This window comes from Cricetulus griseus, chromosome 5, assembly GCF_003668045.3.
Source record: "Cricetulus griseus strain 17A/GY chromosome 5, alternate assembly CriGri-PICRH-1.0, whole genome shotgun sequence".
NCBI lineage: Eukaryota > Metazoa > Chordata > Mammalia > Rodentia > Cricetidae > Cricetulus > Cricetulus griseus.
Window position 1 is genome coordinate 51,908,024 of NC_048598.1, and position 19,150 is coordinate 51,927,173.

General features: G+C 39.5%; 1 long non-coding RNA gene across 13 annotated transcripts in view; it reads right to left on the bottom strand.

The window, feature by feature from the left end:
- The window catches only part of LOC103163206, a 96,026-nt gene that overhangs the window by 30,644 nt on the left and 46,232 nt on the right, over window positions 1-19,150 (bottom strand). For 4 of the 13 annotated variants that reach the window (XR_004770056.1, XR_003485712.2, XR_004770048.1 and 1 more), the window contains 2 exons: window positions 13,030-13,097; window positions 6,508-8,074 (listed from right to left, as the gene is read on the bottom strand). The exons of 2 other annotated variants lie outside the window; for them this stretch is intronic. This is a non-coding gene — a long non-coding RNA (uncharacterized LOC103163206). 7 more of the 13 variants (XR_004770052.1, XR_004770049.1, XR_003485708.2 and 4 more) reach the window with 4 other exon arrangements.

The following is a 19,150-nucleotide window of genomic DNA, read 5'->3' on the forward strand; positions in this document are numbered from 1 at the left end:
GCACTAGAAATCACTATAAGTGAAACAAGATTCAAAACAACAAAGTTATCTCTCTTATGTATAAAATAGATTTGTGTGTGTGTGTGTGTGTGTGTGTGTTTGTGTGTGTGTGTGTGTGTGTGTGTGTTGAGGTCATGAAACTAGAAAATGAAGGGAAGGGGAAAGGGGAAACATGGAATACATTCTGCACAAAAGTAAGAGGGCTATCTCTTGAGAAGGAAAGGAATAAGCCAGAGGTGAGCAGGGGCCATGGAGAAGGAAGTGGGGAAGGGAGACAAATGACAGCAAAATTATGACATATATGCATTAAATGTGAAAATGAAACCTACTACTTTGTATGCTAACCAAAACATATTAATCAAATCAACAACAAAATTAAACTTGGAATATATATACATACATTTTATATGTATATATACATGTATATGTATACACACACACATACACACACACACACACACACATATATATATATGTATATATATATATGTGAATATATGTATGTATATGAATTTTTACTAATACACAAGCCACAGGTTATGGGAAAACAATATTGTCAATATTGTCAATCTGCAAAAAAAAAAAATCCTTTCCAGAATTCATAAAAATAACTCTAAAAAAAAATAACTTAAAAATGCTGTGGAAAATATGCAAATAAACCCAATATAAGACATTTTATAAGTAAGATACTCAGAGACAATAAAAATATTAAGTGGAGTACAGAACTAAATAGAGAATTCTCAATCAATGAATCTAAAATGGCCAAAAGACACATAAGAAAGTGCTCAACATCCTTAGTCATCAGGGAAATGCAAATCAAAACAACTCTGAGATACCATCTTACTCCTGTCAGAATGGCCAAAATCAAAAACACCAATGACAGTTTATGCTGGAGAGGATGTGGAGAAAGGGGAACATTCCTCCACTGCTGGTGGGAGTGCCAACTTGTACAGCCACTTTGGAAATCAGTATGGTGACTCCTCAAGAAAATGGGAATCAGTCTAACACAAGATCCAGCAATTCCACTCCTAGGTATATACCCAAAAGAAGCACATTCATACAACAACAACATCTGTTCAATTATGTTCGTAGCGGCATTATTTGTAATAGCCAGAACCTGGAAAAAACCTAGATGCCCCTCAACTGAAGAATGGATGGAGAAAATGTGGTACATTTACACAGTGGAGTACTACTTAGTGGGAAAAAAAAAAACAATGGAATCTTGAAATTTGCAGGAAAATGAATGGAACTAGAAGAAACCATTTTGAGTGAGGTAATCCAGTCACAAAAAGACAAACATGGTATGTACTCACTCATATATGGGTTTTAGACATAGAGGAAAGAATTACCAGCCTACAGTCCAAACCACCAGAGAAGCTAGGAAACAAGAAGGACCCTAAGAGAGACATACATGGTCCATCAGAGAAGGGGAAAGGGACAAGATCTCCTGAGCTAATTGGGAGCATGGGGGAGGAGAGAGGAAATTAAGAGAAAGAGAAGGGGAGAAGAGGAGGGGAAGGGAGGACATGAGAGAGCAAGAAGAATGACTCAGGGGAAGAATAGAGGAGAACAAGAAAAGAGACACCATAATAGAGGGAGCCACTATAAGTTTAAAAAGAACTATGGCACTAGGGAAACGTCCAGAGATCTACAAGGTTGACCCCAACTAACAATCTATGAAATAGTCGAGAGGCTACCTAAAATGCCCTTCTCCAATAATAAGATTGATAACTACCTTATATGCCATCCTAGAGCCTTCATCCAGTAGCTGATGGAAGCAGAAGCAGAGACCCACAGCTAAACACTGAGTTGAACTCTGGAATCCAGTTGCAGAGAGGGAGGAGTGATGAGCAAAGGGGTCAAGAGTGGGCTGGAGAAACCCACAGTAACAGCTGACCTGAACAAGTGGGAGTTCATGAACCCCAGACTGATAGCTGGAAAACCAGCATAGGACTGATCCAGACCCCCTGAAGGTGCGTATCAGTGAGGAGGCCTCGGCAAACTATGGGGCCTCTGATAGTAGATCAGTATTTATCCCTAGTGTACTAATGGACTTTGGGAGCCCATTTCACACAGAGGGATAGTCTTTCAGGATAGACACAAGGGGGAGGGCCTAGGCCCTGCTCCAAATGATATGACAGACTTTGTAGATCCCCCATGGGAGGCCTCACCCTCCCTGGGGAGCAGAAAGGGGACAAGGGTCTGGGGGGGGCAGGGGAGGAGGGGAGTGTTTCGGGGGGGGGCAGGAGAGGAAGGGAGTGTTGCATCTATCTCGACCAGCAAGAGAAACACGACCACGACTCTTCTTCAAGCAGTTTATTCAGGAACCTTGTACATCAGCTTCTCTTCGCCCAGCGCCCCCCCCACACACACACACACACAAGCCCTTAAGTAGATGCTCAGTGCCCAATCAGCTCATGCCATCTGGCAATCCCGGATACGCCACAGAAGGAGGAAGCACACCAGATGCCTCAAGCACTTCCAAATAAGGCTTGTTTACAGCTAAGCTTGGACTCCTGGTATCCAGCCAGGTGCCATCTTAGGGCTGTGGCTCTCCACAGGGGAGGGAGAGGGAACTGCTTGTTTCTAATTTAAATAAAAAAAGAATAAACAAAAAAGTGATTAACACAACAGGAACACAAATGACAACTGAATGATGATGCTATTTCACATGGACCGGAAGTCTAGACAAGGCAGCCATGTGCATGAGACTGAGTGACAGAAGTCTAGACAAGGCGGCCATGTGCATGAGATTGACTGACAGAAGTCTAGACAATGCAGCAATGTGCATGAGAGTGAGTGACAGAAGTCTAGACAAGGCAGCCATGTGCATGGGAGTGAGTGACAGCTCTCGTTTGCTCCCAGTGGGGGGACCACCACATTAGAGAATTATTTTGCATTTGTATGTTATCCCAAATACCTACTGAATCTGGGGCGTTGGTGGCACAGGCCTTTAATCCCAGCACTCAGGAGGTAGAGGCAGGCGAATCTCTGTGAGTTCGAGGCCAGCCTGGTCTCCAGAGTGAGTGCCAGGATAGGCTCCAAAGCTACAGAGAGAAACCCTGTCTCGAAAAACCAAAACAAAACAAAACAAACAAAAAAAAAAACAAATAGCTACTGAATAACCTGCAATTCCATTCCTAAATATTTACCCAATATTTTCCCAAGCTTCCTCACATTCAGCAATGCTAGGCCTGGACTACTGAGTCAGATGGCACTCCATATTGCAGAATAAACACTGAACTCCAAAAGGAAATCCTTCCAGGAGCAGCCACCACAATTCAGGACCTTTGGGGATTGGTGTAATAAAGACATTCAGGCCAGATTTTTGTCATCCTTATTTAACAGTAGAGTTTAAAAACTGGTGCAATGTTTGCAAAACTAACATTTTTATATAACCACCCACAGCACATAAAAGTTGAACTTTACATCCCTGTGTGTTTCAATTCTAAAGAAAAATGAGAATAATATCAAAATCTAAATTGTTCTATTCATTTTTTCAAATAAATTTCATTGAAAAACACCTTTGTTTAGAATATCATTGCCTTTATTTAGATTGTAACTTTCGAGGTGAATGGTGGATAATTACAGCAAATGTTTTATAAATTATGTTTAATTATATGTCTTTAAAATAATTCCCTGGGAGGCTGAGATGGTTCAACACACTGACTGCTCCTCCAGAGGACTGGGTTCAATTCCCAGCACCCACATGTCACTTGCAATTGTCTACAACTCCAGTTCCAGATGATTCAATGTCCTCTTCTGCCCTCCATGTACACAGATATGCATGCAGGCAAAACATGCATACACAAAATAAAAATAAAATATATCTTTAAAAAACCAATCCCCCACTCACTACTATTAACAGTATGGCAGGGTATCAACACAGATTCAAACACAGCTCTCTCTCATCACTTTCTTCCCTTTTTATTGAAGATAGATTTTTTTTCCCATAAAATATATTCTGATTACAGTTTCCCCTCCCTCAGCTCCCACAGATCCTCCCCTGACACCCAAATCCACACCCCTCTCTCATTTGAGGCATCTGAAAATAAATAAGATAAAAACAAATCAGAATAGGATAAAACAAACAAAAATTAATCAAAGCATAAGAAACACACACAGAGACACTGAGACATGCACATTTGCACACACAGAAAATCCATTAAAACGCAAAATCAGAAACCATACTATGTAAGCAGAAAACTTGTAATGTAAAAACATGTTCACACAAAGCATTATGAGACAAAAAAAAAAAAACCCTCCAAAACTACTGAGTTCATTTTGTGTTGGCCATCTACTGTTGGGTATGGGGCCTGCCCTTATGTATGGTTTGTATACCCTGTGAGACTCCTTTGGAGAAAACTAGTTTTCCTTTGCCAGAGGTTATCAATTGGAGATAGCTTCTGAGTTAGGTTTGGGGCATGTGTCCACTTCCCTTCACAGCACTGGGACCCCATCTGGTGCAGACCTGTGCAGGTCCTGTGCACGCTGCCACAGTTTGTGAGTTCATGTGTGTCAGTCCTGCTGTGTTTAGAAGGCCTTGTTTTCTTGGTGTCCTCCATCACCTCTGGCTCTTTCACTCTTTCTGCCTCCTCTTCTACAGCTCTGAGCTCTGAGGGGAGGGATTTGATGGAGACATCTTATATGAGGTCAAGTGTTCCAAGGTCTCTCACTCTATGTACATTGCCTGGTTGTGGGTCACTGCATTTGTTCCCTTCCTACTTTCCTCATCTATAAAGTGAAGGTGATGATAATGTCTTAAAGAACTATTTTAGTCCTATGGGGTTAATCAATAGCACCTCAAGTGTAAGCATGCCTCAGAAGTCCCATGTCTAACACCTCATCAGATCTCTCTGTTCTGATTATGGTGGCACAGATGTTCTCCTGATCACGTTTTTGTTGTCACTATGGCTTTAGATCTTTACCCCGCCCCCATCAAAAGCCTGAATAAATATTGGACTGATGGTTACCTTAGCATTTCCAATATGGCAACACTGGAATAATGCTTGATTTGTTTTGTTGCAATCTTGTATGTAAGATATACTGTACTCTCTTGAATGTTTTAGGTCACTTAATCCTCATCAAGAGGTATTGGTTGTGTTAGAATCCTCACTTTCTAGATGCAAAAACTTAGGGAATTTTTACAAACCCATCTATGAATAGGAAGCCAGACCATAACTAAAATCTAACCCAAGACAGTTTGGTCCAAGAAGCTAAAAACTACATGCAATAAGCCAACAGGCCTCCACAGTAAAGATAGTATTTTTACTTTTTCCAACAAGAGAGTAGGGGAGAGCAAAGTAAAAGAGCAACTTCTGAGAACTAGAAGTCATCCATATCAACCAAAGGACAGTCACAATCCTTACCTTGAGCCCATCTGATTGCAGCAGGGCTCCTGATCCCCAGTGTCTAAGAGACCTGGTATAAATGATGTGTTCACAGACTAGGGAATTAGCTTAGTGGGTAAAAGGCTTGCCATACAAGTATGGAGATCTGAGTTCACATCACCAGAACTCAGATTAAAGCCTGGCACCTAGAACAAACACATGTGATTCTAGCACCTTACAGAAATGTGGAAACTGAGAATGGAAAATCCCAGAAGTCCATAGGCCAGCTAGCTGGGGGAAAGCAACAGTGATCTTGTCTCAAACAAGATAGGAGGGAAAGACCAGCACTCAAGGTTATCCATGAATTCCACACATGCACACACATACACACATGAATGCAGTGTGTACACACATACATACACACACAATCAACTATGTGTTTATGTCACATATGATGAACTAACTTCCTGCTGAGAACAGAGGTCCTCTGAATTTCCCCATGAGTGCTAAACATGCCTAAACAGCAAGACAATTTAATGTCATTTCATGAGATTTTTACAGGTATTCTTATACCTTAACCAAACAAGTTCACTCTCATCATATTCCTTAAGGAGAAAATCAGTTGTGAAGGAAGCTTGCTTTAGAAGGAAGGATATTTAAAGCAGAATTACTCACTCACAATACACACATCTTCCCTTGCCCCCAGATTTTTTTCTGATACCTTTCATAAATGACTAGGCTTCCTACTGTAACTTAACAAGTTACAGTAAGACTAGGCACACACCCTCATATCAAGGCCAGATGAAACAACCCAATAGGAGGAAAAGGGTCACAAGAGCAGACAGAAGAGTTAGAGACAGCCTCACTCTCACTGTTAGGAGTCCAACAAAAACCCCAAGCTAAACAACCACAACATGTGTACAGAGGGCCTAGTACAGAATCATGCAAGTTCTGTGTGCCCCAATGAGCCCTGCTTAGTTGGTTGCATGGGCTGTGTTCTCATGGTGTCCTAGACCCCTCTGGCTCCTACAACCCTTTCTCACCATCTTCTGTGGGGTTCCCCAGTTCTGCCTAGCTTTTGGCTGTGAGTTTCTTCATCTGCTCCCATCACTAGCTGGATCAAACCCCTCTCATGACAACTGGGCTGTGTTGTGGTCTAGAAATAAGCATAGCAGAATGCTTTTTGATTTTTTATTTGTTTGTTTTCTTCCAGTCATGTTTGGTTTGAGTTTTTCAACTTGTTGAATCCTAAAAGCCTCAAACACTGCCTGGTACATGGTTGTTAGGCACACCTAAATACCTGTCCAATACCTAAGACAATTAGAGGTAAAACCAGGCTTGGGAACAGCCTGCTCCACAAACAGCCCCCTGCAGCCTCTTGGGGCTTTCTAACTCCATTATTTCAGCTTTGCTCTCTCTGTATTCTGGTTCCATACTTTCCTGTTGCAATTTCTTTTATTGCACGGAGGTGGGTGAAGCCACAAAGGTTCTCATATTTACACTTTGTCTCTTCCAACGGGAAGAGGGTGATGTTTTTCTTGAAGTGTTAATGAATCCACCTAGTGAGAGAGACAAAATAACTAGCCAAGTGTGGCCCACAAAGTCACTCTTTTCGGTGTGTCTAGCAACTTGAGAGTTGCAATCAGTAGAGACTAAGAGATAACTACTAAAGCACAGTTGAATATTCCAGACTCTTATGGTTGAGAATGCAAAGCATGAATAATACATTCTAATTCCTTTGAGGTTTTCTTTTCTATTATCCATTCCCTGGTAGTTTCATCTCATTTTGTCGTCTGCATGGGCATATGTTGTTTGTTAAAACAATGTCTCTGATTAGAATATTAAAAATCAAGGAAATATCACCTTAAACTTTTAGATGTAGCAATCAAAAAAATATGAGTGTGAAACTGAAAACTAGAAAAGGAAGAACTACATACTCATAAATAGTACATATCACTGTTGCTGCCATTGATGCATAAAAAAAATAGATACAAAACTTTGGACTGACCAAGATAAGATAAATAATAGAGTATTTTCTTTAAATTTGCCAAATACAACTGGACTGGACATTGTGAATGTAATTCTTATCTGATAATTGTTCTTATTGTTTATAGGTTTAGTACATTGAAGTTAAAATCTTTCTTTTTTATTTAGACAAAAGGGGGGAAATGTCACAGAATATTTGTTGATACTGTGTAAAAATATGTCACTTTGACTGATTTAATAAAAAGCTAAACAGAAAAAAAAAACAGTACATATCTAATGAGTCCTTCATGACAGTAATAACTATGCCTAAAGAACACAAAACATACAAATTACAAGACGTTCCTCTAAGGTAAGCAACTGCTAGCCAGTTTGTAGACAGCACAGGAAATGTCCCAACGTCAAATGGCAATGAAATGACAGGTCCCAGATTCAAGCTCTGTCCTTTGGAACCCAAATGCCACAAACTTCCTCCTCTGGAACACTGTGAAATTGCTGGTGCTGGTGAAATTGTTACTGGAGGTAAAGCATCTTCTCTGTCATTTTAAAGTTTTCTCAGTGACCACATTTTCACACAAAACCCAACTGTCACCACTGATTGGCAGCTGCAATATTATTCTGGTTCCAGACCAAATGCAGCTCTGTCCATGGTCAAATGCATGCTGTCATCGCTTCCTCTATGTCTGTATGGAAGCAGCTGCCATGTCGAAGCATATAGCCATCATACATATTTTTTTTTATCCAATCCAGGATTTGTGTCCCTAGAAAATAGTTGTTATGGTGGAGTGAGTCCCAAATCATTAAGAGGTGGAAATTCTTTCAAAGGTGCAGAGCCAGGTTCAACCACACTGTCTAATTTTTGTCCTTTCAGTGATGGTGATTCTTAAGACTTTCAAGAAAGTGTTTCATGAAAGGCTTTTACAAACAGATGTATCCTGGCTTTGTGTATGAATGAACACCTCCCACAGATTCTGGGCAAGAAAACAAATTTTATACAAAATGATCTTCTAGTTTCTAGATATCACTTCTCTTTCCTACTCAACAGTGAAAACATGCTCACTAAGTTGCTGGAAGAACTATAGGGTAGTCCTTTAAAGCACCAACCCTAAAGCCAACATACTCCAGTGCACACTTCCATGACATGACCAGATGTCTGACTTCAGAGAAGTTACTGCTCTTGCTATGGCCTCCATTCCTCAAGTATTAAAATAATAGATCATTTAAAATAATAGAAAATATTTCATAGATCTTCTGTGAGTATTCAATGAGTTATATGGAAATGACGTACTACAGTGTCAAGAAACAAAGTGGCGTATAATGATTCATCATTATGATTTTATAGATGACACCTGAAGACAAAGAAGAATAAATATCTTGCCTAGAAATCATGAATCCAACAAGTGAACAACAGATATCACACGACTCTTTTGCTTTTTACATCATTTAGTGTTTTTTTTTCTTCTCATTTATATTTTATTCCATGCATATTATTGTCAATAAGTCTTTAGTCTTTTCATAGTCTTTCTTCAGGCCAGTCATTTTTTTCTTTTCTAATACTTATCCCTAAATATTCCACAGTCTTTATTTGGATAATGTTAGGAAATAAAGGACAATAGATGTGGTGGTTCATTGCATGGAGTGACTCTCAATTTTTTGCAGTTATGCTGAGGTGTAATGACTCTATGCAGCAATGGCTTTTGCTTGCATAAGGCAAAATTGATGAAGTTACTAACTCCACAAAAAACATGCTTTTTCTCTTCTCTGTCTTTTTCAGGTTTTGTTGGAACAGCTCTGTTCTCCAGTGCAATGGATGGAAACAATCACTCTGTTGTATCTGAATTTGTGTTCCTGGTACTCTCCAATACATGGGGAATCCAGTTACTTCTCTTCCTGTTTTCTTCGGTGTTCTATACAACAAGTCTGATGGGGAACCTCCTCATTGTGTTCTCTGTGACTGCTGACTTCAACCTGCACTCCCCAATGTACTTCCTGCTGGCCAATCTCTCATTTCTTGACCTTCATCTAGTGTTTTATATCTTGTCTTTAACATATACAAAAAAAGCTAATTGAGAATAAATGTTTATGATCTTTCTGCTGTATCTTTGGCTGTGATCTGCTGATGAGAGGTGAGACTTATCTCCAGTTATAGGGACAAATGTTTAGAATATAATTAGAGATGATTGTGCTGGTTCAGGAACTTGATGGTTATAGGTTCTGCCCTAAGGTCTGTGAGTTCACTAATCCTGAGGAGTTGCCTAAGTTTCCAGTACCAGGCATTGTTTCCCTATTGCTGAGTGAGTCTTAAGTTCAATTAAAGATGTGTTGTTACCACCCTGGTACATGTACAACTACTGCACCCTTAGGGTTACCATGCCATGCTGGTCATTTTGTAGCGCATATGCTTCATAGCTAGGTAAGAGTATTGGTTGATTGACTCCTTTGGAAGCTTGCATGATGCTCTTCCACTCCCTTAAAGCTAGTCCTCGGGAAGAAGGCTTCAGATCAGTTCCATCTCACTGGCCTCAGGGCCCTGTGTCTAAAGTGCATGGTATCTTTAGCAATAGGAACTTAACTTAAACCACTCAGGAGCAACGAAGGGCAAAAGCAATAACCTGTAATATTTTAGAAGTCTCTTGGACAACCCTGACCAACAACTAAAAAGACAGTTTCTCATATTGCAGTTTTTGTTAGGTGGTCTTTGGCTCTCAACCCAGATAGGGAATTTTTCACTTAAACTATATATGTATATTTATGCACAGAATTATATATACTATAGGTTTTTTAATATTATAACTCCCTTATGACTTTTCAGATATCCTTACTGTTTTTTAATATGGAAGAAGAAGGGTGAAGGGTAAAAAATATTTTACAAAATAATAAATATTTAGGGGCTGGACAGATGGCTCAGTGGTTAAGAGTATGTGCTGTCTTTGAGAGAGACAGGATACAGTTCCCAGAATCCACATGGTGGCTCACAACCATATGTAGTTTTACAGCTCTGGGGGACCAGATGCCCTCTTCCAACCTTTGAGGGTACTGCTTCCATGTGGTACAGTTACATATATATAGGCAAACAATTGTAAAATAAATATAAATAGAACTTTTCAAATATTTTAAAGAGCAAATGTTTTTAAATGTGCATTACATGAGGGGAAACTTCATCTGCCTTTAATAAATAACATAATTGAGGTCATAAGTATTTCCAGGTATGTAATTGGAGGACTCTGAGAACAGTGCATGAGCCACGTCATATTTCAGAGGCTGTTAGCCTCTTGATGAGAGCAATGTAGGACATGTGTCTTAGATTTCTGAGATTATGATTTCATTGCTTCACATGAGTGAAAATTGATTTCTTTCCTATTCAGCTAATTTCCTCTGTAAATGGGCATCAGCAGAGATCCTCTTAATGAAGTATGGAACATAAAAATGGAAGACTGACTATTTGTTTCAGCCAAATAAATGAAAAAGAGTGTAGTCACAAGCACTGGCCACGCATCTATCAAAGGGAAATGTCAAAGTCAATGTGTGTAGCCATGAAGGATGCTGCAGTCGAAGGCTGGCCTTGCTGCATAAAGCAGGACATATGAAAGCCCAGGACACCATCTGTGCTATGAATTACCTTTCCTTTTCCTATTCACTACCTCCTGCCTTTTTATTTTAATGATAATGAAACTTTGAATTAGGTATTACATGTCAACCTGAGGCATGTCTTGAGTGCCCTTGCATTTATCACCAAATGCAGGGCCCATTGCCCCCACACATTTACAGGCTGGGCTGCATTCCATCTGCAACAATGCACAAGGACAGAGCAGAAAGATTGGAAGTTGACAGTAAGCACACTGATGTAATATATATACTATGTCATGCTGTCAAGTCAGAAAACACTGAAGAGCCCAAACAACACTCTTTTCACTAAGACAATGTTTTTGGTTTGTTTGGTTTTTTTCTTTGAGATTTTCAGAAAGAGATTGGTTTTTAGATTGTCTGAAGGTAAACTGTTGGCACAACTTCTAAAGAGATGCCAGGAGTTGGCCCTATTAAGTATTTTCTCAACCATTTAGTTATTATTCTAACATACCACATATAACAGAATATTGGATTAGTTCTGTTTTAAAATATTGTATAAGTTATGTCATTAAATATAAAGAACCATACATAAATCAAAACTAGTCATTAATTACTATATAAAGTATCAGAATGTCCCAAAATAATTGTCAGTGACAATCAGTCTCTTCCTCTGCTTGTGTGTTTGTACATTCATCTACTCAAGTAATTACTTAGATCTCACTGGAGAAACAAAGTCCACTTGTCTCCCCATGGTGCTCAATGACTAAGGAAGGTAGTAAATATATCCAAAAATTTACAATGTATAGTTCCAGTGGCACAGTGATCTCAAAATCACATCTTTGAATAATTGGTCATTCATAAACTATTAATCCAGCTTCATAGTTCATATAATGTAATCATAAATACAATGCTAAGTGGAGAAAGTGGACTTCTGCTGTCCCCACCAGTGCCAGATATGTGAGAGAAGAAGTGATGCACACAATACATCCTGTAAGACTAATCAGAGAGAGTGCAAAGCAGAAGACACAGCAAGCAATTCAAACACAGACACCAGTACAATGAAGACAAATGGTGGGAAGAAGGCCAGGGCTGCTAGTGAGAGAGCAAACTGGTACAACCACTTTGGAAATCAGTGTGGAGAGGCCTCAAAAAGCTAGAAGTCAATATATTACACGACTCTTGGGAAGGCACCCAAAGGACTCCACTATACAGACACTTGCTCATCCATGTTCATTGCTGCTTTATTTACAATAGGCAAGTAATGGAAACAGCCCAGACATACATCAACTAGTGAATTGATAATGAGTCTGTGATATATTTACAGAATGGAATGTTATTCAACTACTAAGAAAAACAAAATTATGAAACACACAAGTAAATAATAGGGCTGAAAATAATCATCCTGGAGAAAGGCATCACGTGTTTTCTCTCATTTCTGAATGTTAGGTTTGAAGCTTCAGATACATATGTTTCATTCAGGCTACCCAAAGAGGTCAGGGAATTAATGAGAGGCTGGGGGTAGGGGGACTTTCAATGGAGCGAGAGACAGAATTCATTGCTCTAAAGGCTTAAAGGAGAAGTAAAAGATGGAATTAAATTGGGGTGGAAGCCAGGAGGATAGGATAGAGGAGGGAATACAAGATGGGATAAAGAACACTTAAGATCTTTTTTAGAAGCCATATGGAAACCTATCTATTATTGTAGAAGCTTCCACATATGTGTATGTGGTTGTGTGTGTGTGTGTGCACATGTGTGCGTGTGTGTGTGTGTGTGTGTGTGTGTGTGTGTGTGCATGTGTGTGTGTGTCATGTGTGTGTGTGTGTGTGTGTGTGCACATGTGTGCGTGTGTGTGTGTGTGTGTGTGTGTGTGTGTGTGTGTGTGTGTGTGTTTTAAATATGCATATGTTAAAATGGAGCTACCCTATAGCAGGATGACAATGCCCTAAAAATACCATAGACTACAAATAAAATATTGAAAATCGGTTACCTCTTCAGGAATTTTTAGCTGGTGAGGTCTCACAGATACCCAAACATTACAAGCTACTGCCATTTCTCTTGGCTACCCACTAGAACTTGACAATAAGAACCTATTGCTGAAGACACCATGTACTTGACTAATTTAATATGGATATGTAAAGCTGGTACTGACCTGCAAGCTCTTTCCCTGCTGGCTAGCTGTCATGGTGCTGGAAAGGCATGCCCACTGGTATAAGGATGCTGTAAACAACATGGAAGCAACCAATGACTTTCTGGATAGATTTGAGTCTCTTTCCATGGAATGAAACCCATACTTGCCACCATTGTAAGCCAAGAACCAGTAGTTAGACAGACCATAGACCATACGAGAGAGCCTACTACTATTATTCTGCCAGACGTACAAGGTAGCACACTGACTCATAATAAGATATCATTATACTCTTAGAGTAATACATATCTCAGCCCTCATCAAAGAAGCTTCTATTTGCAGTAAATGGTGATTACCACAGAGACCCACAACTGCTCAATAACAGAATAACAGTCTGCAAAATTCTCAGCTCTAAATGGGACATCTATAACACAGCCCTTCTCAAATCTCAAGGATCATTGTGGAAGAGAGGGCAGAGTATAAAAGCCAGAGGAGGTAGATGACTGTAAGGCAATAGTGCCCCCCAGACATAGCAGGGAGGCTGCACATATGAACTCCCAACAACATGACAGCATGCACAAAGTCTGTGTGAGCTCAAGCCAGATCAAACTCTAGCATGGAGAAGGAAGGTGCTCACAAAATCACAGCCCAAGCTAAGGAGCTCTTAGCAACTGATGGTTTCTGGGAGAGGGAGAGTCAGTTATTCTTAAGAGGATTGTCCCTGGTAAGTTGACTGTGCTCCAGTGAAAGGCCACATATCCAAAAATATATTGGCAGCATGAATTGGACTTGATTGGTATATATGAAAAAATAAAGACAAATTTGGGTGAGCAGGGAAGGGGTACAGATCTCAGAGGAGTTGAGGCAGGGAGTGAGTTTGTTCAAAACACCAAAACACGTAAAAAATTTCTCATAGAACTAATAAAAATGCTTTTAACCAGAAGATAGGGGGAAATGATATGAAATTCTGTCTTCTGAGCATGTCACAGCCAACTTTACAATAGCTGCAGCTCTCTGCAATGGACCCACACAAGATTGAGCTTGTCAGTAGTCTGTCACAGATCATGGAGGAGCCCATAGGACCCTACCCCTCCCTGCTGAAGCATTTGATACTGATGGATTCTGAGGGAGATGTGGTCATTGTCTTCAGTTAGGTACCCACTAATGATCCACTAATCTTTAATGGATAGTTCCAAATCCATGGTCATACAGATGATCTTGTGTAACTCAATGGATCTAGAAAAAAAACTTTAAAAGGGAATTGTATAGTGGAATGGTTAATGGGGTGGATGGAAGCCAAGAAAGGATGGGTATTCCAGTAATCAGAATACACTTCAGGCACACATGAAATTGCCAAAGAACAAGTTCAATAAATGTTTAGCAACTATTAATCAAAATATCTGCCACCCAGATACTATGAATTTGATCTTATTTGGAAAGTAGTGCAAATGCAGTTCATAAAGGAGCCATGATAAGATCATTCTGGACTAAGATGGTCACCTAATGCAATGAGAATGATCATTTGAAGAGAAGGGAGAAGACACAAAAACAAAACTCCAAGAGAGGGTGACTGCTGAGGTTAGAGTGAAGTATCAACATACCAATGAATGCCAAGGGTTGTGGGCCACCAACAGACACCCAGAGGGGACAGGGAACAGCCTTGTCTTCAAAGCCTGCAGAAGGAACCCATACTACTAAAGCATTGATTTCAGCCCAGTGCCACCCAAGGAATGAATCATGAATTTCCATTGTCTTATATTTCCCACTTTGAGGCAATTTCTTGCAGCAGCCACAGGGCTTGTCCCGGTGTTTGAATTAGCAGTTCCCCACTGGGCATTGTAGGCATCCATGCTCCATATTCAGGGTGTTCGGAATTGAGTTTACCTTACTTGCATGGTGTGATTCAATGTTTCAACTAGAAATGAAAGTTTTACATGCCACATGAATTTTCTTTCCCATATTTCTCTTTCCTGAGAAAATGCTGCCAGAAGTCCATTTGGATTTCATCAAAGGTCTGGTTGACTTAAGATTCAGTTTCTTAGAAAAGGAAAAACAGACTGGGGAATTAGCTTGAGGGCCCCGTCAGTTCCTGAGCTAGCCACCACAGCCCCTTTTTGTGACAAGGTTGCCCTCAATTTTACTCTTACATTTATGACTCCCATTACCCTTTCCACTTGTGACATTCCTATTTGCCACTAATTGACCAAATTAATCAGTGGGATGGGAAATAATCGCTCACTAGCTGTCAAGTAAACCTCATCACTCTGTGACTTCCAAGGGCTCAAAGCCATTCAGTTCAATTAGCTTCATTGTTTTACATACAGTGCAGTGGCAAAATTCCTTCATGCTTTGTTCTTTCTTTCTCCCCATGGGACAGTGAGACATCTTAATAAATATGCCAAAAATAGATACAGACCTGACGATGGTGAAATGGCTGCCTTTGAAGGATTCTGTGATCCAAGATGATCTGCAGAAAAAAAAATCTGTCCTTTCCAAGCACCCTTGTAATGTCTTCAGGGAAGAAAGAACAGATTTTCTGGTTGTCCTAAAAGATCAGTGGCTAATTACAGCTCATTGCAGTCAACTTTCACCTATCCATGCTAATGGAAGGCATCCCTGATGCTGACAATCCCCACTGGGCCACTTTCCATTAGGTTTCAGCAAGTGAAAGCACAAAGAACATTTATAGCACAAGGCTTTTCTCCTAGTTCTTTGGAAAACTCCTGAGCAAGTCAGGGGTTGGCTTTTAGATTGTCTAAAGGTAGCATGGATACATTCCTATTACCCCTGGGTCAACATATTGGCCTTATTATTACAACTACACTTAGACTAGAATTAGAATATAATTCACATTCCTTAAGAGACAGAACTGAGAAATGATTCAGGGCGGCGGCGGGGGGGGGGGTGAGAGATTGCTCTTCTAGATAGATGTAACCTTAAGCCTAGAGGCTGACTTGAGAATGATGGTGATAATTTTTGTTTTGTTTTGTTTTTGTTTGTTTATTTGTTTGTTTTTCAAGACAGGGTTTCTCTGTGTAGCTTTGGAGCCTATCCTGGCACTCGCTCTGGAGACCAGGCTGGCCTCGAACTCACAGAGATTCGCCTGCCTCTGCCTCCTGAGTGCTGGGATTAAAGGCATGCACCACCAACGCCTGGCTTGATGGTGATAATTAATAGTCAAAATAACACAATAATAAAACTTCCCACTACTGGGAACCTTTTGAATACCAGGTACATACTGCAAATAATCCTGCAAGGTACTAGTTTCTTCATTTTATAATCAAGGAATAGGCTCATGGAAGTTACACAACTAGCCTTGTGTTACACAACAGAAAATAATCAAATATTCTTATTCTGCTTGGGTGAGTATAGCAAAATGCCTTGGGGACCTGAAAACAGGTTTATTTCTCACTTCTGGAGAGTTCAAGAGTGAGTTCCTGGCAAAGCCTGTGTCTGGGAGGGCTTATTTATTCCTTTATTATCTCTTAAAGACAGCACCTTCTCATTGCATGACAGGAAAATCCCTTATACCTTATACCTAGACTTAAAGGGCACTAATCCTTTTTATGAGGCCCCACCCTCACGATCCAATTATCTTCCCAAATGCACACATCCTAATACCATCACATTAGGGAGTAAATATCAGTATGTGATTTTGGGTAAAAGACACTATAAATAATTAGAGCATTCTAACACTGAAGTAAGACTCAAATGGGATCTTAGTCAAACTGAATGGGATGTTAGTTTCTCCCTCAAAATTGTTTTACTGCGTTTCCTTTCATGAGACTGGGCAAAAAAGTAAAAAAGACTGAATAATGTTTCCTGATACAAGGACATGTGCATGCTGCATACCCAAATGATACTAGACTTAAAATAAGATTCTGTCACAATAATGTCATGCACTGAGTCTATATCACATGCCTATAGCCTAGAAAGATCAAAATTCAAAATCTGAAGTATTATTTCTACTAAATGCATCTCATTTGCACAAAGGTAAAATTAAAAATGAATAAGTCAAACCACGGTCAGTCAAGGACTGTCTATCCTAATTAAATCACATTAGAGAACTAGGTGCTTGGCTAATACAAATACATTATCATCTCTCTAAAGGACATAAGTTTTTATGACAGATGGAGCTTAAGGGTTTAGCAACTGAAATTTTAAAAGACTCTAGTTAAAAGTTGTTTTATTTAGAAGGCACTGACAGGGATAGATCCTGGAAAGCCCATTAAATTAAGACTCTGCTACATAAATGTGTCAAAATCTTCCTCCCACATTAACTTAGACCACTGCCTAGCCGATACCTCAAGGGAAATTCCCACCAGACAAATTCAGTTCATGTGTCCTTGCTTTGAATATAATTTCCTCCTAAAATACACCTTTATTTCAAAATAAATTTAAATTGGATATTCTAGGAGAAATAATAAATATTGAAGTATCAAAAATTGCATTCTTTCAAAGTGAAAATTATGATGTACTATAATTTTTATATTTGTAAGATCATTATTATTTAATGATATTGATTTGACTAATAATTTCATGCCATGATACTGATAACTAGGTTACTATTAGTAAAGTTCATTCCAGTTTACAAATTGATCTAACCAAATACTGTGTTACATGCCAGAATCAGTAAGTGACCAGTAGTGCCCATCCACACTCAGATGGAGAAGATACACACATATGCAAATAACTATTTCTAACAATACAGTTGCTATTATCAACCTGACGATGCACAATGTATCCAGATATGGGGATTCATTTTGTATCACCCTTACTCACTGGAACTTTTTATTCTATCATCTATTCTTAACTCTTTTACTATTTGGCTTTATAAACTATCTCCAATATGTCCAATCATTCTACCCCAACATTCTCACAGACCACTACCATCTCCCACCTGGGATTCTGGTATAATCTGCTCCCAGTCTGTTTATGGGTACCTGAATCCATTCCCAGATTTTTCCATATAGAATTACCAGGCCAAAGTGAAAAACCACATGGCCTAAGTTAACAAATGCATTTTCACTACAAAATGGGATTTAAATGTAAACAGTTAATTCTGGGTTTTCATATAGTAAATGTATGTCTTTGCAAGCTATTTACACTCTTGCATATAGTTTCCATCATGTGGCTTGTCATTACTTGGAAATCTTGGGGATAAGTGAGGATAATGCAAATGAAATACAAGGTTGTAGAAATCACTCAGTGCAAAACAAATAATAATCATGATTTCAAGCTCCTTGTTTTTAACCATACCAATCATTTTGGCTTTAACATCATATAAACATTGACAGTCACCTACTGGTGTCAAACTTTCCCGGACTGCCATGGTTTTGCCTATTAATGGAATGATAGTTCCTTGGCGGTGGTGATTAGCAAAGAACTACTGACCTGACATCACAATCTTCCTAAAGCACACAGCACACACTACACACATCACTTGGGAATAAGTATAAAGGCTCTGTTGTTTTGGCCCATAGCAAAATAACTCTGATGGACAACAGCTGAAAATTCCCTGTCACATGCTTGAAAGCTTTGTTACAGTTCAAATTTTTCTCTGCTGAAGGAACATTCATTTCCTCCTACTTAACAGTTTAAGAACTTACAAAATGCTTGCTGCCCAGTCTGTCTCAGAATCATCTACAGACAACTAAATACATGATGCTTGTATTTGGACCTGGCTTATTCACTACTTGCCTAACAATGAATTATTGACTTTTGTGGTAAATGGGGAGCAAGAGATGGTCTGATTGTTAAACTGCTACTAAATTGGAATGGCACCTTAGAGAAAAGGATGTGAGGTGGTTCCTACAAAATTTCCATCTCATGTGCCAAACTGGACCCCCTATAACCGCGGTTCTCAACCTGTGTGTTGCAATCCTTTGGGTAGTGGGTGTCAAGTGTTGTGAAATATTATTTTAAGATGTGTTACATTCATTTATTCTGTGAATTTGTTAATGGTGCAAAGATGTATAGCATATGTTTAGCTCTGTAAAGCTGTGTGTTACTTTGCCTGTCTAAAACACCTAACTGATCTAATGAAGAGCTGAACAGTCAATAGATAGACATGAGAGGGGGGGCAGAGAGAGAGAGAGAGAGAGAGAGAGAGAGAGAGAGAGAGAGAGAGATGGAGCTAGCAGGC